General features: G+C 41.3%; 1 protein-coding gene across 4 annotated transcripts in view; it reads left to right on the top strand.

Annotated features, from left to right (window-relative positions):
• LOC101162124 (plexin-B1) overlaps positions 1-22481 on the top strand; it is a 113873-nt gene that overhangs the window by 761 nt on the left and 90631 nt on the right. For 3 of the 4 annotated variants that reach the window (XM_011476719.3, XM_011476718.3, XM_020704428.2), the window contains exon 2: positions 8992-9106. The exons of the other annotated variant lie outside the window; for it this stretch is intronic. The gene's annotated coding sequence lies outside the window, so the exon portion shown is untranslated. The remainder of the gene's footprint in view (positions 1-8991; positions 9107-22481) is intronic. 4 annotated transcript variants of the gene reach the window in all.

Raw genomic sequence — 22481 nt, 5'->3', positions numbered from 1 at the left:
AGACCGGCTCTGGTTCTGTGGAAAGCACAGGTCTCCCCAGGTGTCACTGAGTGGAATAAAGGCTCGTCTGCTCACACACACTTTCTGTGGCTCCTGTGTTTGGATGGCGGCGTTTTATGTCCTGCTCAGCCTTCAGAGAATTCCTGCGGCTGGAGATTCCTGCCATAAACCTCAACGGTGCGATCCCAGCTTTTGAAAAGCTGACCATCTGCCTGCCTCAAAGCACCGTATCGCCTTTCCAACTTTTTTAGTTTGGGGGGGGATTGATGCCTATTTCTCAGAAACACTTCAATGAAGTTTTTCATTTCTAAAAAGCCAGATTTGTCTGGGATTTTACTTACAAAGGAGGGAAATTGAAATCTCAGCTTTGTAATGTGAAGTGTCTTTTATTTTTTCTGCTTGTCGGAACCGTTAAAACAGAGGGACTTCAGTAGCCAGGAGATCAAAGCGTGAGGAAGACCCTGGTGGTCCTGCTGGTCTTCACAGGAGCCACCAGAGTCCACTTGGAAGTGGTTTCGGGGGGCTTTGTTTTTAGATGACGCAGAGCTTATTTGAGACAGAGTTCAGTGAAGTTTTCACACCTGCTGAAGGAAGAAGAAATGAATTCTGGGAAAAAGCCTCGGATGAAAGCACCCTCAGGGGGTTTGAGGATGGATCACTGTCGTCCCTCTTTTCCTCACTGCTTTTTGGTTCTCTTGTGGTGATTTTTAAGGAGAACTTCAGACGCCTGCAGCTAAGGGGGGGGGGGGGGGGGGGGGGTTTGGTTGGTGTTCCTGTCGACGTGTCTTGGGATCGCCGATGGTAACGGTGAAGAAAGACCAACGCTGTATGTTCTCAGACATAAATTCTCTGGAAAAGAAAAGTGGAACATCACTCGGACCTCTGAGTCCAAATCAAGGCGGGGTTTCTCTCTAATGGAGATGCTTCTCTGAAGTTACTGCGTTCCGTCTTACCTCAGCAGCGCAGCAGACCATCATCATCAAATGTGAACGTCAAATTTATTGATATTTGAGGAACATTTTTATAGGCTTTTGGTGCTTGTGAATCCGTGTTAAGTCAGTGTAACACCTCCTTTGTTTGTTAAACCTTTTTTTAATCTGGGAGATCTGCCTGTCTCAGCTTCTGTCTCGACATGCAAACTCTTTGAAATCAAGCTGATCGTCTTTTTATTCTCTGTGTGCAGGAAGTAGTTAGGCGGTAGTTGAAGAGGATTGGGTCGAAGGCCACTTCAGATGCAGCTGGTCACTGAAAGGCAGCGCTCTGCAGCTGAAAGCCGCTCCTTTTAGCCGTTCTATAAATCACGCCGCCGTGACCGCGGGGCATGCTTGCAGCACGGACAGGTTTTATGATTAATACATGCCAAGTGTCAGCAGCGCCGGGGGTTAGCTCAGTTTATGTCCCGCCGGCGTGAGAACTGCGGATGACTTTAGATTCCTCTGCTGGATGCGTCCTCATCTGGAGGTGAGGCGTCACATTCCGTGGTGGGATGTGAGATGTATGTTTAGCATTTCTGACACCTCGGTCATCCACGGAGGGTGCAGCGGTCATCCAAACTGTTCAGCAGGGTTGGTCAGAAGTGACACTGTTGGGTATTTTTTGTGTTGATGATGACGGCTTGTTTGCTGAAGGGAAAGAGGAAACACCCGATTTTATGTTTGACATATTTTGGGTGTAACCCATATCAGTTGCTGCAACAGCTGGTGGTCCCCTACGGTGCATTCTTTTGTGTGTGGGGTGAGTCTGGGTGGGAGTGGGGAACACTTGTTCAGGCGTCCCTGTGGAGAAGGAGGCTGTTCTCTGCGGACTGCGCCAACTCAGGGCTAGCTGGAGACTCGCATCCACAAGCAAATAGGGAAACCTGTTTATATTGGAGTCACATTGAAAGTGCATGCAGTCTTCCTTCACTGCACCTTTCGCAGTCTCACTGTTTGGCCGAGTACTTTTAGTGCAATCCGCAGGTTTTTAATTTTTATAATGCATTGTGTTCTGTTTCTAGTTTTGTCAATCCATCTCCGTGCTGTGTAGAAAATGCGTTCAGTTTTCCAAATATACAAAAATCTTCGATTGTGATCAGATCTTTATTTTCATTCTATAAAACTGGACTTATTTTTTACGAAGGATTGAACATCGAGAGTTCAAACAAGAGAGGTCACCCTGTAAAAATGTTCATGTCTGTCTGAGAAAGTGTGTAGTGAGGGGTTTTAAAGCATTAAACATCCGTAATCTACTCTGTAGATTTTTTTTTATCGTGGGTTATTTTTAAACGAGGCAACAGTGTATCACAAAAAACGCAGAACATTTGGACTAAAATTCTTCAGAATTTCTTTTGTCATGGATGTCTAGAATGCCCAATTCTAGGGCTGCGCGATACGAGGAAAAACTTGTCATTTACGATATAAGTGATCAATATTGCGGTGACGATATAATTTGTGATAACTGCACATAAAGCAAAACATCTAAATACATAATTTCCATTTCACTGCAACAGTTTGATTTAAATAAGAGTCAACTTTTTAACTAAAATGACTCCAAATGACCCTCGTCTACATAGGAGGCAAACATCTAACATGAAAAGGCTCCATCTGATTGGTTTAAAAATGTAAAGGAGTTCATCTGATTCTTCAAATGCATAAAAGGATTTATTTGTTCTTTAAATACTTGAAGCTGCCATAAGATTATTTTAGCACATTTTAGGTTAGCATTTATTGCAATTTTCACCGTCTTTTATGATATGCGTATTGCACAGCTTGATATCGTGATAACGATAAACTTGCGATATATTGTGCAAGCCTACCCAATATTTTTATAATAGAAACTACAAGATTTGAGACACTTTTGTATGTAGTAACTGTACGGGGAATCGTCACTTACCCAGCAGGTAAATGCAGTGTATTTTTCACCTCTCTAAATCCACAGACCAGCGCCAACTTTCATATCATAGAAACCTCGACCAGTGCAAGGCATTGACTGTATCTGACAACTGGACCGAGTGAGTGCGACGTCACCCATAGAAAATCATTTACTTCCTGCTACAACAAATTTTCGTCCGTTCAGTCGTCATATTTTTACGATACATGGAGACCGCCATGTTGGATGGAGCCAGACGCCGCCAGAAAGCAGTGGCTGGCCCAAAATCTTATTCAAACAATTTGAACGTTACATGTGCTGCCAGCAGGTATCTGATTGGCCAGTTTCCAACATGAATAATTCACACGGCAGAAAAAATATTTAGAAACAAAGAAAAGGCAGAATTAGCAAGAATGCTAATTCTGACCAATGGAATGACTTAGGAACAGCTGTTTACGATATTAAAGTTTACGATATTTTGGCTTATTGGAGCCAGCGGGTACTTCCTGTTTGGAACGCCGCCGGTGTGTGTGTGTGTGGTGGTGGTGGTGGTGGTGGTGGGGGGGGGGGGGGTCACTCAGTCCAGTTCTCATATACAGTCAGTTTCATATATAGTCAGTTTGGCCCTTTACTCTTTATTTATTTATTTATTTTTAAATCTTTTTGGGTGCTTGTCTGATTTTAGTTTAATGATGTTTTTTCTATTGTTTTCATTAATTTGTTTGTTTAATATAATTTATTGTTGCTCAGTGTCCTTAGTGATTCCTCTACCTGACAACATCTGTAAAGTTCATGTCTGTCCCAAGTCACAGACTCTTTGCTATTGGACCAACATGGCTCCTTCAAAGCTTGTAAAAAGGATGTCGGTCCAAAAGGTGTTTCTGAAAAAATAGTTAGCATGGTGGGAGGTGTGTAAAAAGCCAGTGTCACTAAGTTCTGTTGTGCTTTTTTAACCACAGGGGTTTAGAAACATTAAAATAACATTAAATAAAGATTAAAACTGTATAAAAACAGACATGCAACTGTGAGTATTCAGGTGGCGCTAATAATGGCAAACAGTCATATATTGTTATCCATAAAAAACAAAAAAGCTGTGTTTTTAGTTGAAGAGAATTGAAAAGCAGAGTAATCGATTCACAGGAAAATAAGAAGTGTTGTGACACAGCAAGACTCTTGGAGATCACCTCCATTTAGCCCAGGTATTGGCCCCAAATGTCCTTTGCAGAAAAGCTGCCCCAAACCATGATGTTTCCACCCCCATGCTTCACAGTGGGTATGGTGTACTTGGGATGCATCTCTGCATGTCCCCCCTACAAACACAGCGAGTGATGTTTATACCAAGAGTTCCATTTTGGTTTCATCTGACCACATGACCATCTCCCAATCCTCCTCTGGATCATCCAGAAGGTCTCTGGAGAACCTTAGACAAGTCTGGACATGTGCTGGCTTAGGAAGGGGGACCTTTGGAGTTCTCCAGGATTTGGATCCATGATGACGTTGTGTGTTACCATGGTAACCTTTGATACAGATCTCTTCTAGTCATTGCCCAGTTCCCATGTGTTGTTAGGGAGCCGATTCCTTATTTGTACTACATCAGATGAGATCTTTCATGGAGCTCCAGGTGGAGCGAGATTGTCAGTAATCTCGTATTTCTTCCATTTTCTAATAATTGCTTCAATAGTTAATCCCTTCTCACCAAGCTGCTGCTTATTGTAGATCATTCCAGTCTTGACAGCTCTTTGGTCTTGGTCATGGTGGATGGGTTGCAGTCTGACTGTTTAAGGGTGTGGACAGGTGTCTTTTGTGCAGATTACCAGTTCCAACAGATTACATTAAAACAGCGAAGGAGTGGAGGGTAGGAGACCTTCTTAAAAAAGTTAAAGCAATAGAACTCTTGCTTGTTTTTTTGGAATTAAATACTTAATTTCTGAAGTGCTAGACAAAAAAAGTTCTTTCAAATCATAAAAATATTTTTTTAAGTGGAAATTGATTGACAAATGATTTTTTTTGCTCCATTGTATAAAGTTATTGTGTGAATTTCTTTTGAGATTTTCACAATAACGGCATCATCAGACTTGAGTGACAGCTTCATAATAAATTACAAAGAAGATTTTACGAAAGACCTCCAAAAATATCTAGAAAAATCCATGTAGTTCCTGGTTTTGTTCTTGTGGGTCGCAGGATCTCATTTTTTATTCTGCTGGACTCTCCATCCAGTTTTTTAACTATACAACTAGTGTATAATAATGAGTCTGATGGTGGATTTTAGCCCATATTCTACAGACTCTTGCTTGACCATAACGCTAAAGCAATTTGATGTGAAGCCAAGTGCAAACCCACATTTTTCCTTACAGCTCTATCTTTTCAAATAGCTGTATGCTGTTGCAGCTCATTGAGAAACAATCTCCAGACACAGTGTAAAAACCTTGGACCTGTTCTTGTTCTTCTCTGATAGCCAAACCTTTTCTTTTGTTTTTTTCTGAATCCAAGTTAAAAAGCCCACATCTGAGTAGCCATGTTTCAGATGTCCTTGCTATCTGCACAGGAGGTTGTACCCTGAGGCCTCAGCAAGCCCCCTCCTTGGGGAGTTGGCGCCTGGTCAGATTGGCAGCCTAATAAATGGTCCTTTTCATTAGCAGCAAGACTCCTTTCACTACACTTAAATGGAAATCCCCCTCCATCCTCTCATCCTATTGACCACACAGACTTTACACTTGAGGTGCAGAACGTTTGTCATTGAGAAAACATGCACAGATGTGTCGGAGGTCTGATGAAGGGCCTTGATGCACCGCTTTGCTTCCACTCGAAGGCCGAGGAGGAAATGTGGAATAAAGTAGATCAACTCACCAAATATGTGATAACCGGCGTACATTCTTTGTCAGGTTGGCTTCCTCCACAGAATACATTGTATTTTTTTTTAAATAACTTTTTTTTTAAGAATTAATGACAGATAACTTTGCTAGATGTAAAATAATTCTAATATTTTGAAAATATTGTTGTACATTTTTAGTGTAAATGCTCGTATGAATGAAAGTTGTCCAAAAATCACAAGAAAGTGGAGTGAAAGTAAAACCTTGAACCTGAGTGCAGAGATTCAGCTGTAAGATAAAGCCGATGATATCTGGAGTAAAGCAGGACTTGTAGAGACTTTTGAGACGTCATTATGGCGCAGCAGATAACACTATTGTGTCTACAGTGTTTGGCTCTCTGTTTCATGTGGGACTTTAGTTTGTGGAATATTGAAATTTGACATGAATTCCTGTGAATGTAGTTTTTGGATGTGAATATAAGCGTGGAGTCGACCGAAATCCTCTCTGGTGAAATCCCTTTTCAGAATGTAATCGTCTTACAGTGTTGGGGAGGGGGGGCTTGCCTTATTAAACCCACAGGGTGGGGTTTTCATTGTTCTCAGACAGCCCTCTCTGCCCTCAGACAGTTGCGCCAGTGCCATGCCACCAGCTCCTGGCTTCAGCCACAACCATCCCCTTAACCCGCTCCCCAGAGAGCCTTCGTATGCAGCCTGCCGCCCGTCCTGTGTGCAGAAGACTGAAACCCCAGCTGCCCTTTTCTGTGTCGCCTCAGGCACTAAACCTTTTATCTCCAAAGAAGCCAACACTGTGGCTTCTGCTTAAATGAGGTAATTCATTGCAACAGCCCCGATAACTGGATACACATCTTAAATCTTGCATATTTCAAAGAGGCACTGATAACTCCAACCTCTGCAGATTCAAGATGGAAGTTCAGTGGAATAAAATGCTCACAAATCTCCCTTAAGTGTGCAATTATATTATTTAGTCCTCTCTCTTTAATTAACCCTTTGTTTTCCAAGTGCTCTCATTAGACCTGCTTGTGTTCGACTCTTCGCTGATGACCTTGCATTTGCTAATCTTAATCAGCCTGACTGAGTTTGATTGATTGGTGATCACTAGCCTGCAAACCTGCTGCTTCAGAAAGTCAGCTCTTTGTTTGTGCCGTCAGGCTGCACTGAATAGACCACCAGGGTGAATTTTTGTTTTGTGTGTTTTCTCTGTCTTGATTGTGGAGATTTAGCCACACTTTTGAGTTTAAGCCATTCCTTGTGTTGTAGGTCGATAAAAGGTGTTTTTTTTACCTCATATCTGGTAGATAACCTTGTTTTTGGGAGTGTTCTCTTTGCGAAACCATCAGATAATGTGAAATGCTTCTTGTAGAACAAATTATTTCTCAATTTAAAATTCCATCTTTTAAAAACAAAAATGAGCTTGAGGCTGAGACTATTGCTGACTGAAACATGTTTCCTCATGTCTTATGGCCTTGAGGTTGTTGATGGTTTATAAACACTTTAGGCTCAGTGTTGACAATATTTAACACAGGTCATGTAAGTATATTAGATACATCATCCAGCCCTAATTAATAATATAACGCCATACAGGATAAGATCTTTATTGCAAAAAAGTCTTCTCACATTGTGTCTTTAATCCAGTTGCTACCAGCAGTCTTGAATGGGAAGATTTTGTGAAAATTATCTGGATGAAGCAAAGCTGTGTTGCTGATCCAATAACTTAGTGATTTTCAACTTTTTCTTAGCCAAGGTTCCGTTTTTCCTTGATAAGAATCATGAGGCAGAACCAAAAACTTGAGACAAAATAAAGCTCTTGTCTGCATTAACAATATCCAGTCTGTCCTGAATAAAAATCAAATAAACTCAAAGAAAAAATACTCAAAAGTTGAAAGTGCACCTTATAATCTTGAGTGCCTTTATATATGAATTAGATCTTGTTGTGCTTATTGATGTTAAAGAGATATTGGGAGGTACAAGCGCTTTGCCAAAATGTCAATTTGTTATATTTGTACGAGTTGCAAACAAGGTCGGACATCATATGCTAACGCGGCTAACGTGTAGCTGTGTCGGATTGTGCTTTTTTCTGTGTTATCAACAAGGTTGGGAGTTTGCGCAGTAAGAGTTATTCACCGTTTAGCTTATCCTATTCGCACGGGTGGTTTGGCAGAGAGGATTTACGCCGGATGCCCTTCCTGACACAACCCTGTCTTTTTTTTCCTGGCTGGGGTAACGTTTATTTTAGTGGTATCAGTCTATTTTTTACGTGTTGCGATTGGGGTTTGGACACACATTATGCAAACATTAATATGTTGCATGTCACAAACAAGTTCTAGAGTTAATGTGAACACAGTTCATAAAGTCTGACAGACTGATCTGACTGGTCTCGCATAAGGCACCTTGTTGATGATATCAGTTTGAAAATAGACCATATAGACCATCCATTGACGCTGCGCCTTATAGTCCGGTGTGTCCTATAGTGCAGACATATGGTAAATGGTTTTTTTCTAGCATTTAGGCGAAATTGAATAATTTCCCACGTTACGGTGATGACCTCACTTATGTTTTTTTTTAGCTGCATTTGGATGCTAAGGCCCAAAAAATCCTTGATTTCCATCCATCCATTCTCAGGTTATCCCAGCTTTTGTTGGGTGAAGGTAGGGTACACCCTGAAGAGGTCATCAGTCCATCGCAGGGTCACACACTCACATTCACACCTTTTTGACAATTTGGTATTACCTATTAGCCTATGAAGCATGTTTTTTGGACTCTGGAAGGAAACCGGAATGCCTGAAGAAACTCCATGTATGCATGAGAGCTCCACACAGAAAGGTCCCAGCTGGGATTCAAACCAGGGCTTTCCCACTGTGAGGAGAGAGTGCTAACCTCTACACCATCATGCACCCATATTTATACCATATCATACTTTTTACATAAATTAGTTCAAAGTCGTTTATATTCACTCATCAAGTGCTGCTTCAGCAAATTGTTTCCAGGTTTTCTGACATTTTGACGGTTTTATGTCTGGGAACTCTCCACATTGATTTTCTTTCTGAATGGATAAATCTGAGAGGCACATGATACATGATTTACTCTTGAGGAATATCTCACTTAAACTGTTCCTCCAACAAAGACTGAGAACATCAGGGTCATGAAGGATCAATGTCATTTGCACAGCAGTCAGGATGACATTCTGGGAATTCATTGATCTCACGGCGCTTGATTCTGCTGTTCATTGAGCTGATGGATTGGAGATTAGAGTGGGAGCAGGAAGTCGGGTTCAGAGGCTGCTGCTAACTAAGCTTCGTCTTCCTTATTGTCTGCAGGGAGTCATTGTTAAATGGGATTTTATCTGATGCTGAGGTTTATCTGCACCGAGGAGGTTTAGAAGCTGACATCCTCTGGACGGGTTAAATCTCCTGAAGCCGAGACCGATGGAAAGTAAGAATCGTTTTTTTTTTATCCTAAAGCCCAAAGTTGGACAGGATTTTTTTGTCACAAACGTCAAACCGGCTTTTATTTTTGTTCATGCAAATATAACGTTAAGTTTGTGCATCCCAGTCATTGAACAAAAAGAAAAATCAAACTATTTATGACCAAACTAGTTTTATATTTCTTCAAATAGCTGTTTTCTTTTGCAGATCATAACATCTTCTTTCTCATTTTATTCACATCCATTTAATAGTTTTTCTTCTCTCGCAGTTTGTTGAATAAATTCTGATGAACCTTAATCCATTTCAGAGTTTTTAGTAAAAATAATTGGTTCTTTTATAGAAAATGTTTCATAAAATCTGCTCTCTTGGTACTTCAAATGGATGTGGCCCGATAGTGTCAGTAAAAGTCAAATCCTCTTAGGACTCCTGCAGATTAATGAAGCACTAGAGGAACTTAATAGGATTGAGATTTGTTGGCACTGACTCTTTACAGGATTTATATGCAGAATCAGTGGAAAACTATAATTAAAAAAAGTAAACATGAAAAAGAAGTTTGTTCTTAACTGGTAAGCCAAGTGCCTCCATCCATCCATCCATCCATCCATCCATCCATCCATCCATCCATCCATCCATCCATCCATCCATCCATCCATCCACCCATCCATCCATCCATCCATCCACGCATCCACGCATCCACGCATCCATCAATGCATCCATCCATTCATCCATCCACCCATCCACCCACCCGCCCGTCCGTCCGTCCGTCCGTCCGTCCGTCCGTCCATCCATCCAAGTGGCACATCCCTTCATATCGTTATTTTCACTTTTCTTTCTTTCATCATCCTTTATCTTGCAAACATTTGAATCTATATTTTATTTTTTTGTTCTCTGTTAATGCAGCAAAAACACAAACCCAACACCGTCAGGAGGTTTTTCATTGGTCTCTTAAAATAATCCCAATTCTGAACTGCTTACGCCGTTTAATGCGTGAACAGTTCAGGTTTTGACCATTTTAATTTATAAGTTAAAAAAAGACAAATAAATGGGGAAAAAACCTGAAAGTTGCAGAAATGTTTTGACATTTTCTTTTACAAAATTATTTTTAAAAAAAGCTGTTTCATTGCCCCTTCAGTTTAAAGCCTCAGCAAGAGGTTGAAAATTCAAATGAATTGATCATCAACAGCTTCTTTGGTTGCTGCTGAAATATTCATCAAAGCTTTTCCTCATCAGACTTCTTTTTCATCATTAGCACATAAAATAGGACCTGTAATCAAATTTTTTGTTTATAACATTGCGTACCACACGACAAATGAGAACCTGATGCAGTCTCAGAAACCAGATCCTGAGTCTGGATGGTTGACTGTAATTTTGCTGCTTCAGTCTAAATTTTAGGGAATCAGTGAAATCCGTTTCTTTTGTGGTCACCATTCTGCAAAGAAAAATGAGAACTTATTCTGTGTCTGTATTGTGTTCATTCCTGTCCAACAAATCAGAAGAACTTAAGCGACTACATGAAGAAAATGCACCTTAGTTGTTTGGGGAAAGACAGAAAGCTGCATCTCAGAAATATTGTTCTAGAAGGCCTCAAACATTCTGAAATAAATGTTGAATATTCAACTTATATGTGGATTTTACACTTTGATTGTGTGATGCTAAAATATTATAATTATTTAATCATTTTGCATTCATCATTTAAATTAGGTGAAAATAAAAAAAAGATCTCTTGAAACTTGGCTAAAACAAAGAAAGCGTGATGATGCTTTTAAACTTACTTGGTAAAGTCTGAATGTGTTAAAATGAAACTTTTAAAAACACAAATCAAAATTTTATTCACAAAAACACGCAAAATGTTACATTTGTGTACTTTTTCTAAATATTGAATATCCTAATCTATGACAGTTTTTATGTTTACAGCGCTCACAGAGCTGCTATAAAGCACTTTTTATTTATTAGTAGTTATGTTTCAAACTTGATATTAACTAACTTAATGCGTTTACTTTTTGGACCACAAGGTGCACAGGATTCTAAGGTGCGTTAAGTGAAACAAAACAGTACAATAATGCGGTGTAACTACACTACCCAGAATGCCTGGAGGGTGCAGCAGGGGATTGGTCAGAGGGGTTGATGAGATACGGTCCAGTAATTGTTTATTTATGTGCACCTCTTTTATGGCAGAACGAGCAACACAACACATAAGTCAAACTTATCTAAGATCTTTTCAAAGGATTGATTGTGGAAGTGAAATGTTTTGCACTGTTTGTGTGTTTTCCTTTGTGTATTCCAGGTGGAACACACAAAACAATATTTTTGCTTTTATTTATTTATTTTTGCCCGTGATTAAAGTACAGTATGTCTCATTCTGCCAGGCTCCTGACTACATTACCCACAGTGCTCCATCGGTCCAATCGCTGCTGCCTCTTAAGCCTCGTTTCCCCTGAGTGGTACGGTCCTGTCTGGTATTTTGAAGGTTTCCATTATAGAATGGACCCATTAGGCCAGACCAAACTGTATCATTTTTAGGCCCTCACTGCTTGTGGGTCCATAGAAAAAAGGAACGGTCCAGTTGGAGTGGAGCTCATGTTAAAAACCATTGTTTGGTGGAAAGTCATTGTGACAAAAGGAAACGTCAAGAAAGCGGCTTTATTCCTCCACCCGCCCCGCAGTCTTCTCCCCTACGACATTAAATGCTTTGTACACACGAAGTACCAAAAGCCAAGGTTCAATTTTATGCCATCTTTTTTAAAAATGTGTTGTACATAGTGGCAAAAGAAGATTTTCCGTGTTACAGGAAACAAATAGACAGAGCGGTCCTTTTTGTCGTCTTTGTCAGAAAGTTTTGTAAACCGTTTGTGTGCCTGACATGTTTTCATCTACGACCGTTTGACTCTGAACCTGAGGGCCCTCAGATGTAGACAGATGGCAGCTGGTCGTTCTGTCCAGGTGGGGTCTGTTGCCTTTTGTTGTTTTCAGCAATGATGCCTCCCACCCGGCTCAGTCCACCAGGCGTGCTCCATGCTTGTTATTGCACCATCGCTCTTTCATGTGGAAAGGGATGCTGTCTACACGAAAAGTTTTGAAGATATTATGAGTGTTGGCGATGTCTGTGCGTGAGCTTTGAACCGACTACGGCTTTCTCCATCAGTTGAACAGAAGCTGGATCAAGTCTGTTTGTCCAGCTGCTGGTTCCACCCCTCCCAGGATCACGCTGACACACTAACGCACAAGCCTCAAGGCTGCAGCCATCCCACATGTTGAATAAGCAAGAACCTTTCAGCACTACTTTGATATCCCTTTATTTTACTTTAATAAAAATGTGCCGTACCAAATTACAAAGGCGCTGGCTGTGAACATTTGAAAACTGCATGGTTCACGATTCGTCTGAAAACAAACATGGAAGCATTCTTGATCCAGACCAACAAGGATTAAAGAGAAGGAAACTTGTTCAGTCGTACTTTAGACAACAAAGTTACTTCAGCAGAGAAGAGAATTTGTAAAACCCAAGTGTGTTTAAGGTAAAGTATTACAAGTTAGCCTCTGCTGTGATGACAAACACTTACGCAGTGAGTCAGGAGAGCCGGCTCACTTTGTTTACCATCTGTAATGGATCTTGATCCAAAGAACAACTCATTTCCTGTTGGAAGCTGTCGTGAAAGTGACAGTGGCGGCTAGTCAGTTCACCAAGTCATCACCACGTGGCTTCTGACACAAACAAGTCAGTCTTCATAAGCATTATTTATATTTACCTCTGAAGGAGATTTACCATCAGCAAAAATGTTACTGGTAGGGAACTTTTATAAATGATTAACATTTGAAATTGATATTGGGCTCCATTGAGGGCGTGGTCTTTTGATTGATGTGCTTAGCTGGTTTAGGATGGCGTTCGTGGTTATCCTACAACAACTGTCAGATTTATTTACTTTATCTTTCGGAAAAGGTTTGGGTTCGGTGACGCCATGGCAACAGCAGAGCTCATTGCAATGCATCATTGCATTCTGGTGCCAAGCTTGTCCGAGTTGAAATTGCGTTAATTGCGAAAACACTTAAAGAGTTACGGTATTTTCCGAAGAGCGGGTCATTTTGCTGTCATTGGCAGCAGCTTCAGTGTTAAGCGTTCATACCGGAGCGGTCTCTGGCAACAGGAAATAGCACAAGCTCCTTGAATAGCTGTAAATCTTGACCGTTTGCGCAATTAACTTAATTTGAACAGATTCTGAAAGCTGAGAAAAGCAGCTTTGTGTTGCATATTGGCGCAAAGCTGTCATTCTCAGCTTTCAGAATCCGTTGAAATTTCGGTAATTGCACAAATAGTCGAAGAGTTACAGTAATTCAAAGAGTGTAAACACTGGAACGCAGACACAGTCCATATACAGTCATTGCTACAATTGAAAATTTGAGTTAAAGGAAAACTAACATTGATTGAACTGGATTATTAGGCAAGTTTAGAAGTAAGATCTTAATGCATCAATCATTTCACAACATTTAGTTATCTTTTAACCATGTAAACATTTCTTTGATACACAGTATTAAATATAATCTTATAATGTTGTCTCTTCCAATAGTAACTATAAATTTAAGTCATTTTAAGTGGCTTGATAAGTGTTTTATTGCTAATCTTGCAAAAATAAGATGATGTGACTGTATGCGATGCATACATTTGATGCGTGTTTGAAGGCAGCAGCTTCTTCTCGTTGACACACGGACATGCAGAGAAGCTCATTCTCACTCGCCGCCGTTGTTGTTCGTTTCAATTAGAAGAGCAAACATCTGACACTGGGACACAGCAGTCTCCATTGATTGGATTCAGCTTTAGAAATGAATGTGTCAAGGGCAACTGGGGTCAAACTGTCGACCCCGAGAATAAAAATGGATGTGAAGAATGACGGGAGGGAGGGACGGGGGAGGGAGAAGGAGGGTGGAGGACATGGCTCATCTAGACATGGATCTGTGAGAACAGGGGGGAGAAAAGACCCATTTAGATGGAGGACAAAGACATTTTCCTACCTACAAATAATACATTTTTCGCTTGCAGAGTAGAGTATAACTTCAGGTCTGTTCCTGTAACCGTTACGTCTTGTAAAGACGAAAGAAAAAAAAGACGTTACAGTGTAACGTCTTTTTACAGGCACATCAGTACGGCGCTTCTGCTGAATTGGCTTTTTAACTTCACATAATCGGGAATGAAGTCGTGTGTTTTTTATGCCTGTACTCTTTAATGTTTTCGTGCAGCACTGCATGCGTGTTTGTCACTTATGCTGACGACACACCGTTTATCTATTAGGCCTTATAGAAACAAGCAAAAAATAAGCAAACCAAATACAGGCTTATTTCTAATGTTGCATCACTGAAATCAGATCAGAGTGAGATAGCTGTTTCTAGACCCAAGGACCTCAAAGTCATCATTCAGTGACTGCAGTAATTCTTTTTTTTTAATTTATGGGCTTTTTCATATGAAAACAGCCTTTCTTTACCAGCATTATTTTAAGAGTTGCACAGTCTGACAGTTCAATACACTTGTTACTTTAATTTGGATTTGTGCAATTTCAGCAGGGTCATTCAACGTGTTATGAATCTGTCTGTTGTTTGGATTTGAAATGAGGCTCAAGAGAAAAATGCTCCCCGCTCTTAAGTTTTTCAGTAATGCAGACGCAGCTTTGCAATTCCGTTGTGGCCTTGTCTAGAAAAATAAGTTTGCGCTATATAGATTTTTTATGTCAGTATTCTATGCCTTCTAAGAAACTAGCTATTTTGGGTTAAAAGGGGGGAAAAACAACTCAAAGCTACTGTAATTAATCCCAAGCATCAGTCGGACAATGCTCATTAATAATGCATTTCTTAGCAGCGGGGAGTAGATTCAAGTCTTTATTGGGAGATTCAGCAACAATGGAAGGCAACCCTTGAGGCTGATCTGCCTTGCTTGAAAGCTGTCCCCTGAGAATTCGTATTATACATTTTTTCAACGTGAGTTTGTTTCGGATTTTACAGGAATGGAGTTGAGACACCAACAAAAATGCCAGTCTATTGTTAAAATACTGTGAAGATGTATCCCCTCTAAGTGGACCGGATCGTCTCAGAAGTCCTGTATCACAGATGAAGGACATCACTCTTTGAGTGGGGTGTCTTAATTCTTTATTTGTGACCAGTGAAAGTATGAGATCTATTTGATCGCACAGATGGACTCATCTTGGCTCCCTTGCCCCTCTGATCTGAAATTTATGGTAATTTAGTGCAAGCTTCCAGAAATGTTGTTTACTTTTACATGTTTTATCCTGCATGTAACTAAAAATGTTAAAAACTTAAGACGGTTACTCCAAGAATGTTGGGTGAAAACACAAATTTCACAAAGGTTGCACAAACTCTCTACGACAATTCAGGTTGGCTGACATGCAACGTTCCAAAATGCACATCTCTGCATATCTCTGATATCAGTTTAGTTGAAGTTTTTCTGTTTTATTGATCACCATCTTATTACAACATTTTTAAAGATTTTTTTGCATGCACTGTGCTACGGAAAGCAAGGTTTATTTAAGGAAGTGAATACAAGTAAAAAGTGGGGAAAAGAAGGGTTTTTGAGCAAACAATATTTCATAATTTGTTATTTGAAAGCTCCCAAGAACATCTTAGAACAAAAAGGATACAAAACAACAGACACAGTACAAAATAAAATAAAACAAAGATGAAATCATGTTCAGAAAGGCTAAATTGATTAGTTAAGTTATAAGCTTATAATTAAAAGCCAAAATTGAAATACATCGTTTAGACATCAGGGTGCAGAAAGTTCCAGAGTTTGGTAGGAGAGCTGCTATAGACTCTGCTACCCATAATGCTAAGGGAACACTGAATGGAGCAGGGTCTGAGGAAAGCAGAGGGAGTGGAAATGAGACAATCATATGAAAGGTATGGACGATAAGGTCATGATTGGGTTTGAAGGTAAAAACTGGGAGTCTGTTGAGCTTATGTAAAACGGCGGTGGTGTCAGGGGCGTTAAGGTAGAAATATGTTTTAATGTTCTAATGGTAATCTGTGCTAGTTAGTCCAGGATATGTTTTGGGGAAAGACCAAGAGTTGGCACTATTAGGACGAGTTAACAAAGATGGATGTAGGGTAAGGATAGAGGCAAGGAGATTTTATACAGGGTGATAAAAATCTGAATGATGTTGATATGGGAATGGACAGCGACCTCTTACATCATTGTTTGGTTTTGAGAAGTTTGAAGTGAACCAGTGTTTCACGTCAAGTAGGCAGTTGGTAGGGGAGGAGGAAGTGTTGAATTTGGTTTGCTAGACTGATGAAAAACTTAAACACACAGTGTGTGTGTGAAATCCTTTCTCCGGGTTTGACCCATCCCCTGAGGGAACACGGAACCAAAAACTCAGTCATGTTCTGTAACCATTTGGTGGTTTAACCCCCAATCCAATCCTTTAGTGCTGTCTTTAAGCCGGGAGGCTTTGGGTCCCATGGATATGACCCAACTATGCTTCTGAACCCAAGACCAGTCTCAGGGTGGACTCTCCACCTCTAGGCCTTCAAGCTGGTATCATCTGCAAAACTGAATATTGAGAAATATTGCCCCGTCACTTGAAGAGAAGATATACTTCAGCGTGGACCAGTAAGTTGCATTAAACCTGATGTCTGGTTTAAAGGTTCTGAAAAACAATGACCGTGAGTTTGTTTGTTATATGAGCTTTAGCAGAAGTGCAGATGCCAACAGGATCAGAGGTTCTGTCCATTGAAGCTCGGTATAAACTCCACGCTTATGCACAAATAAGGCTTATTGCTTTTGTGTCATCCTGAATTTGCTGTTAGCTTAATTGTAATTGTTGGGACCACACTGACCCTAAAGCCTGCTGTCAACCAAAAAAAAAGAAAAAAAAAAAAGTGAGTGTGACAAATGTCCCTGTAATGAAAAGGCTCCCCACAAACAGCGAGAGGCTGCTGTGTTTATCTGAACGCCGTGTTCCAGATCATTTTTGAGATTCTGTTTATCTTCTGCTGGGCTGAGTGCGGCCCTAACCACGTGGGCAGGCTGTAGGGTTTCTGTGTAGTCACAGCGGTTTGGCTTTGGGGCTGTTTGTGCTTCCCCAGCAGCCCCTCCTAATTCTCAGGCAGCGACTGTTTTTTTTGTGTCTTTTCTTTGTACTTAGTTTTTTCCTTTCCTTCCCTCCCCAGCATAATTTTCGTCTTCCATTTCCATCCTTCTTTTCATAAGCCCCCCCCCCCCTCCTTTGTACTTCTTGGCTCTTCATCTGCAGATTTTTTTAACCCACCTCTTTCTTGGTTAAACCCTCCAGTTTGATCAATCATTGATGATCCCAGGTGTCCTGAGATCTCAGGGGACATCATGATTGGCTTTTGCAGTCCCGATGCAGACACCCACCTCCCCACCACACTCACACCTTAAGGCCTCTCCCCCCTCCCCCCTTCCTTGCTTCTCAAGATGGAAGTTAAACCTTATCCCCGCCGCCGCTCTCCCTCCCTCGCTGTTTCTTATCGGTTCCTCCCGCTGGACGTCAGGAGAGCAACCTTCAATTAAAGAAGCAGTGGGGTTCCCTAAGCCATTAGCCATATTAGTGTTGGGTCCTTGCCCGTGCCCCCCTCCCCACCCTTGAACAAAGACCTCTGAATGCCTCCTGAAGCAGTTTGGGTGACAGTCGTCTGGATTTGGAGCCACACAGCCTCTTTTCTTTGCAGCGCTCTGTCAGTGCAGGCCCACCAAACTACTGCTAAATGTTACACTTTAAAGACCCACTCCGATGAAAATGTGTTTTTGGTTTTTTTAACATCTTTTGGCATTTTTCTGATGACATTTATAAAGAAAATTTACCTCAAAAGTGAGTGTTTCTTTGTTCAAATTATTGTGAATCAGCAGCAAAAATGCAGTTTGAGAAAGAGCATATTTGTGACGTTGAAAATATGCTGGGGGGTGGGGGGGTAGATACTCTCTGCTCTGCTCCATTATGATGCATCCACTTGCAGACAAATAGATCCATGAATGTCTTTGGATCAGAGCCGTTTGGCTGGATAACTCTGATATTACTCGCCGTTTTTCTTGCACAAGCAATGTTTGGTTGTGGTTGTGAGGGGCCGTAAATCTGTGGGAGAGAGCGTAAACAGAGCTTTAAGCCACGGGGAAGGGAAGAGGGGGCGGGGTTGCTCTGCTTCAATGGTCCCGCCCACAACTCAGAGGTGAAATTCAAATGAATTCCTGCCGCTCTGCAGAAACGGTGTCTTAGAAAACGTTATAAGAATGTCATAATCATGATTAAAAGACCACTGGGAACACTTTTAGAAACGCTCAAAAGATGATCGGGACTTTCATGCTGTTCAGACAGACGTACGACGACCTGAACTAAACGTACACGTTTGTACGACGTCACAGCGAATGTGTGCGACAACAATATGATGACAACAACGTCTGCTGTAGGTTGAAAAAGATGACAACATGCAGAAAAGAGTTTTGCCCCTTTGATTGATGATGCCGTTCCCTTCTGCAGGTTGTATCCTGAGCTCAACCTCGACAGTCGTTCTTTTGTCCTCAGATCACAATCGCACACATCAGACCTTCAGCTCCGCTCATCAATCATCTTTGATTTCCTGCCACACATTCAGATACTCGTCTGCGGGTGTGAACACACATTGTGCGTCTGTGTGTGTCCCGCGCTGCAAAATGGAGAGAGCACAGTCTATTAAGCATCTGACAATTGAAGACCTCCCACTCTAAAAGACCTGCTCAAATTGTCCCCTCATCCAGTCCCAGGAAGCCGAGGGAGGTTGTTGGAGACAAAGGCGTGTCTGCAGAAGGGAGGGCCTGTGAGTGCAGGGGGGGGGTACATTTTCTTTCTAATGAAGCTGTCCGTCACGTAGCCTGTGGACAGAAGGCCAGGATGTCAGTCCCACCTGCCCGCCCTCCAGAACCAGCAGTTTGGAAGCTAAACGGACCAAGATGTTTGCAGTTGTGGATCAGTAGGTCGGGATCATTGAGGATTTTTCAGTTCAACTGAATCCAGTTTTTTATTAGTCGAACACTTTCTGCTGCACCTCAGCCAGCTAATGTTTTAGCCCCCCCACGCCGGGACTCCTCCTTTAATAGCAAAAAGTTGAAGGATATTGTTTTCTAAAATTAGAAATAAGTTCACGGCCTGGCGACTGACTGGCGACCTGTACAGAGTGTTTCCCATTCTCGTCTTTCTCCTGTCTAACCATACATTTCAATGGTCAGAGACGATGACACAGGCGGCATAATGGTTTGGTGGTTCGTCACCTTACTTGGTCGGTAGGGGTTTAAATCCCTTACAAACCTAAACAAGTGCTTTGGGGTTTTGGGTTGTCCGGGTCTGTGGAGGATTGTAAAGAGGAGTGGCTTCATCTTAAGGGAAGCGTAGGTGTGTCCTGGAGTTTCCTTTAGGCTCAGGTTTTACTTCCGTGGGAAACTGTTCCAAATGGCTCGTTGAGCCCTGCTCTAGTTGTTAGTAAGGTGCGAGTACTGGCTCCTTATTGACCATGTGTAAATGGTATCCAAGTGTCTGTAAGATGTCCTTAGAATGTCCACACAAACTACAGTCTGATTGTCAAATTTGCTCATTTGTTACAGACAGGCTGCGCTCTTGGAGTGCACACTTGTTACGTGAACATTAACTGGCCACTTGCACAGTCTGCAGGATTTGGAGGGGATGAAAATAGGAAAAACTCGTGCAGCCCGCCTCATCTCACCTACATATTCCTCACTTAAGGGTGTGTTGTATGTGTTCACTATGACCTGTCGTTTGCAGCATGCCTGATAAAAATGCTAACGAATATTTTTGCTCTACACGTTCATGGAGTAGTGTACAAGGTTTGCCCCTTTTTCACCTACAGACGGCCCATATCCACCTGGAGGTTGGGACTGTGGCTGATGAAACGTTCTATAATGGAAGTGAATGGAAACTTTGATATCATTTCTATTGTTAATGCCTGAAAGTAGCTGTTCATTAAATGAAAGGAGTTTAATCCATGCCTTTCTGACATCCAACACCTGACCAATACTGATGGAGAACCCATCAATCATTTTTCCAAATTTAGTGTTTGGATCCTTGAAAACCATTTTCTCAAAAGTTGAATCTCTTAAATATTTTTTATCTGTTAGTTTTTATCCATTCCATCTGTCTAAGCAGTTTTAAACAGATTTCCGTTTTGTTTTTTGGCTTTACAACCACTTAGCACGGATTTATGACTGAAGCTACCTCTTTGTTTTTTCCCCAAATTAGATTTAGAAAACTGCAAAAAACACATCTAGCTGCTCTGAAGATCTTCAGGTCTGATGGCTGCTCTCAGAGCTAAAGGAAAAACCAGACATGAAATCTAAAAAAAACCAAAAAGCTGCAGAAGTTCCACATAAAACCTGGAAAAAGGTTGTTCTAAGATGGCTGGAGCCCATATTGTGTCATAGCAATGATTAAAAAGAAAGAAAAAAACCTTAATGGTACATGACAGTTTCACCTGCTTGAAAAAGGCAATCACATGCAGGTTAAAGCAAAATCAGCACAGAGAATTCAATACTATTGATCTCCATATTTATATGCCTTATTTCTATCCACTCATGTTCATTACAAGGACAGTTATTGCCTTAGAAGCTGTTTCCTCTTCCGAGGGGGGGGGGCTGACTGAGTCCAGTACATCACCTAATGAGCAAAAACCTGCAGAAGGGATGAACCTGATCCTCAGTCAAATGAATCAGGATGCCTGCCACTGCTCCTTTTACAGGATTGAGGGGGATTAGTCGGGATGGGCGCCCTGGCTCGGATGAAGCTTCAGCTTAGGTGATAGCAGCCAGACTTTGCTTGGATGAAGCTCGTCATGAATTAGTGCAAGCCTTTACTTTGATGTGTTGGCAGTCTGGTAGACCCCCCACTTTCTAGAAGGAAATCCCCACGCAGTCGTCACACGTGTCCCCCCCACCACTTACTTAAAAGTGGGTGTGAAAGTAGAACTGACAGCTCCGGCTTGGGGCTTTTGGTGGTACAAGTTCAAGTGGCCGGGTTTGTAAGGCTTTAAATTGAAAGACTGACTCTGAATTAAAAACAAAAACAAAGAACAGAAGTTTAATCATATTCACCTGAACAGACCAACTTTAGAAAAGCACCCCAGGTTTAGACAGCACAAAGCTGTTTTTTTTTCCACAATAAAATTCTGTACTCCTGTGCTGTCTTTGTCTAAAAGTTGTCTTTGGAGAAAAAAAAGATTAAAAAAAATCCAAATCTGATCATCTTTTGATCTATTTTAAAATTTAACAAAAGATTTCGATGCAATTTGAGTTTTTTTAAGTCTTTAAATTTAGTTTTTCTGTCGTCAAGAGTAAGACGCAAAAGGATTTTGAATCATTTTACTAATAAATGTCCTTATTTCTAGATCCTAACTCTTAATGAGACACAAAATTCTCTACTGTGCTCATCTTGACAAAAGTTTGGAAAGGTGTAGAGAAGTTAAAACTACTTAAAACCTTTTAAAATGTCTTCATTGTCTAAAAGCAAAGTTTTAAGGCTTTGCCAGGTTCAAATAGTGTGCAGTGAGGAATGAGCCTAATGAGTTCTTATAACAAAATAAAGATGATTCTCAGACAGAGATGAAGTAAAGGTTATAGTTGTGCTGTTTTGAAACACGGTCCGGTTGAAGAGAACGTGTCCCCCGCTGAGAAAAGCAGCGACTCCAGTGATTTAACGCCACACGACAGTAACAGCAAAGAATCTCTGACTAAACATTTAGAAAATGCCTGGTATCCAGATAGGCGCCGGAGATACCAGGCATGAGGGACGGAGACGGAAAGACAGCCAAGAGGCTGTGCAGAGAGGGGTGAGACAGGAGGGGGACTCGGGACTGGCTCCACTTAGCATGTTATGAGTCAGGGCTTTGCCAGGGGTCACGAGCAGCATGAATAAAACAAATCATGTTCTTACGTCCCTGTTTCAACATGCAGCAGTGTGTTCCTGTGGGAATAGATGAAGGTTTCCTTCTTCTTATTCTGGGCCTTTTTTTTTGTTTTTTTTGCTGAGAAAACGCACTGCATGATTCATAATGGCGAAATTTAATAAACTGGTGGTTGGGCAGAAAGCAGACTGGATATTCTCGGCTCAGCACAGGCTTATTAGCGGTCATGCTCTGGTTCACTGTTTTTGCTCTTGTAGCTGGAGGGGGGCTCTTTTTTCATTATCAGCTTGGTAATTCAATAACCAGGAGGAATATCTCGTTTGATGTTTCCTCAAAGTCTCTGATTCATAAAGTGATGTGGAGATGATATTTCTGAGTGTGCATAAAAACAATGTCGTGGAGAAGCGTCTCCTGCCTTCGGTCGGTGTTGGGACCGGCCCAGCTGTTGTTGGTCCACAGACTCTTTGACGAGCTGATTAAAATGC

This window comes from Oryzias latipes, chromosome 7, assembly GCF_002234675.1.
Source record: "Oryzias latipes chromosome 7, ASM223467v1".
Taxonomy (NCBI): Eukaryota; Metazoa; Chordata; class Actinopteri; order Beloniformes; family Adrianichthyidae; genus Oryzias; species Oryzias latipes.
Note: the sequence above shows the minus strand (reverse complement) of the source record. Positions and strands in the feature narration are given on the sequence as shown.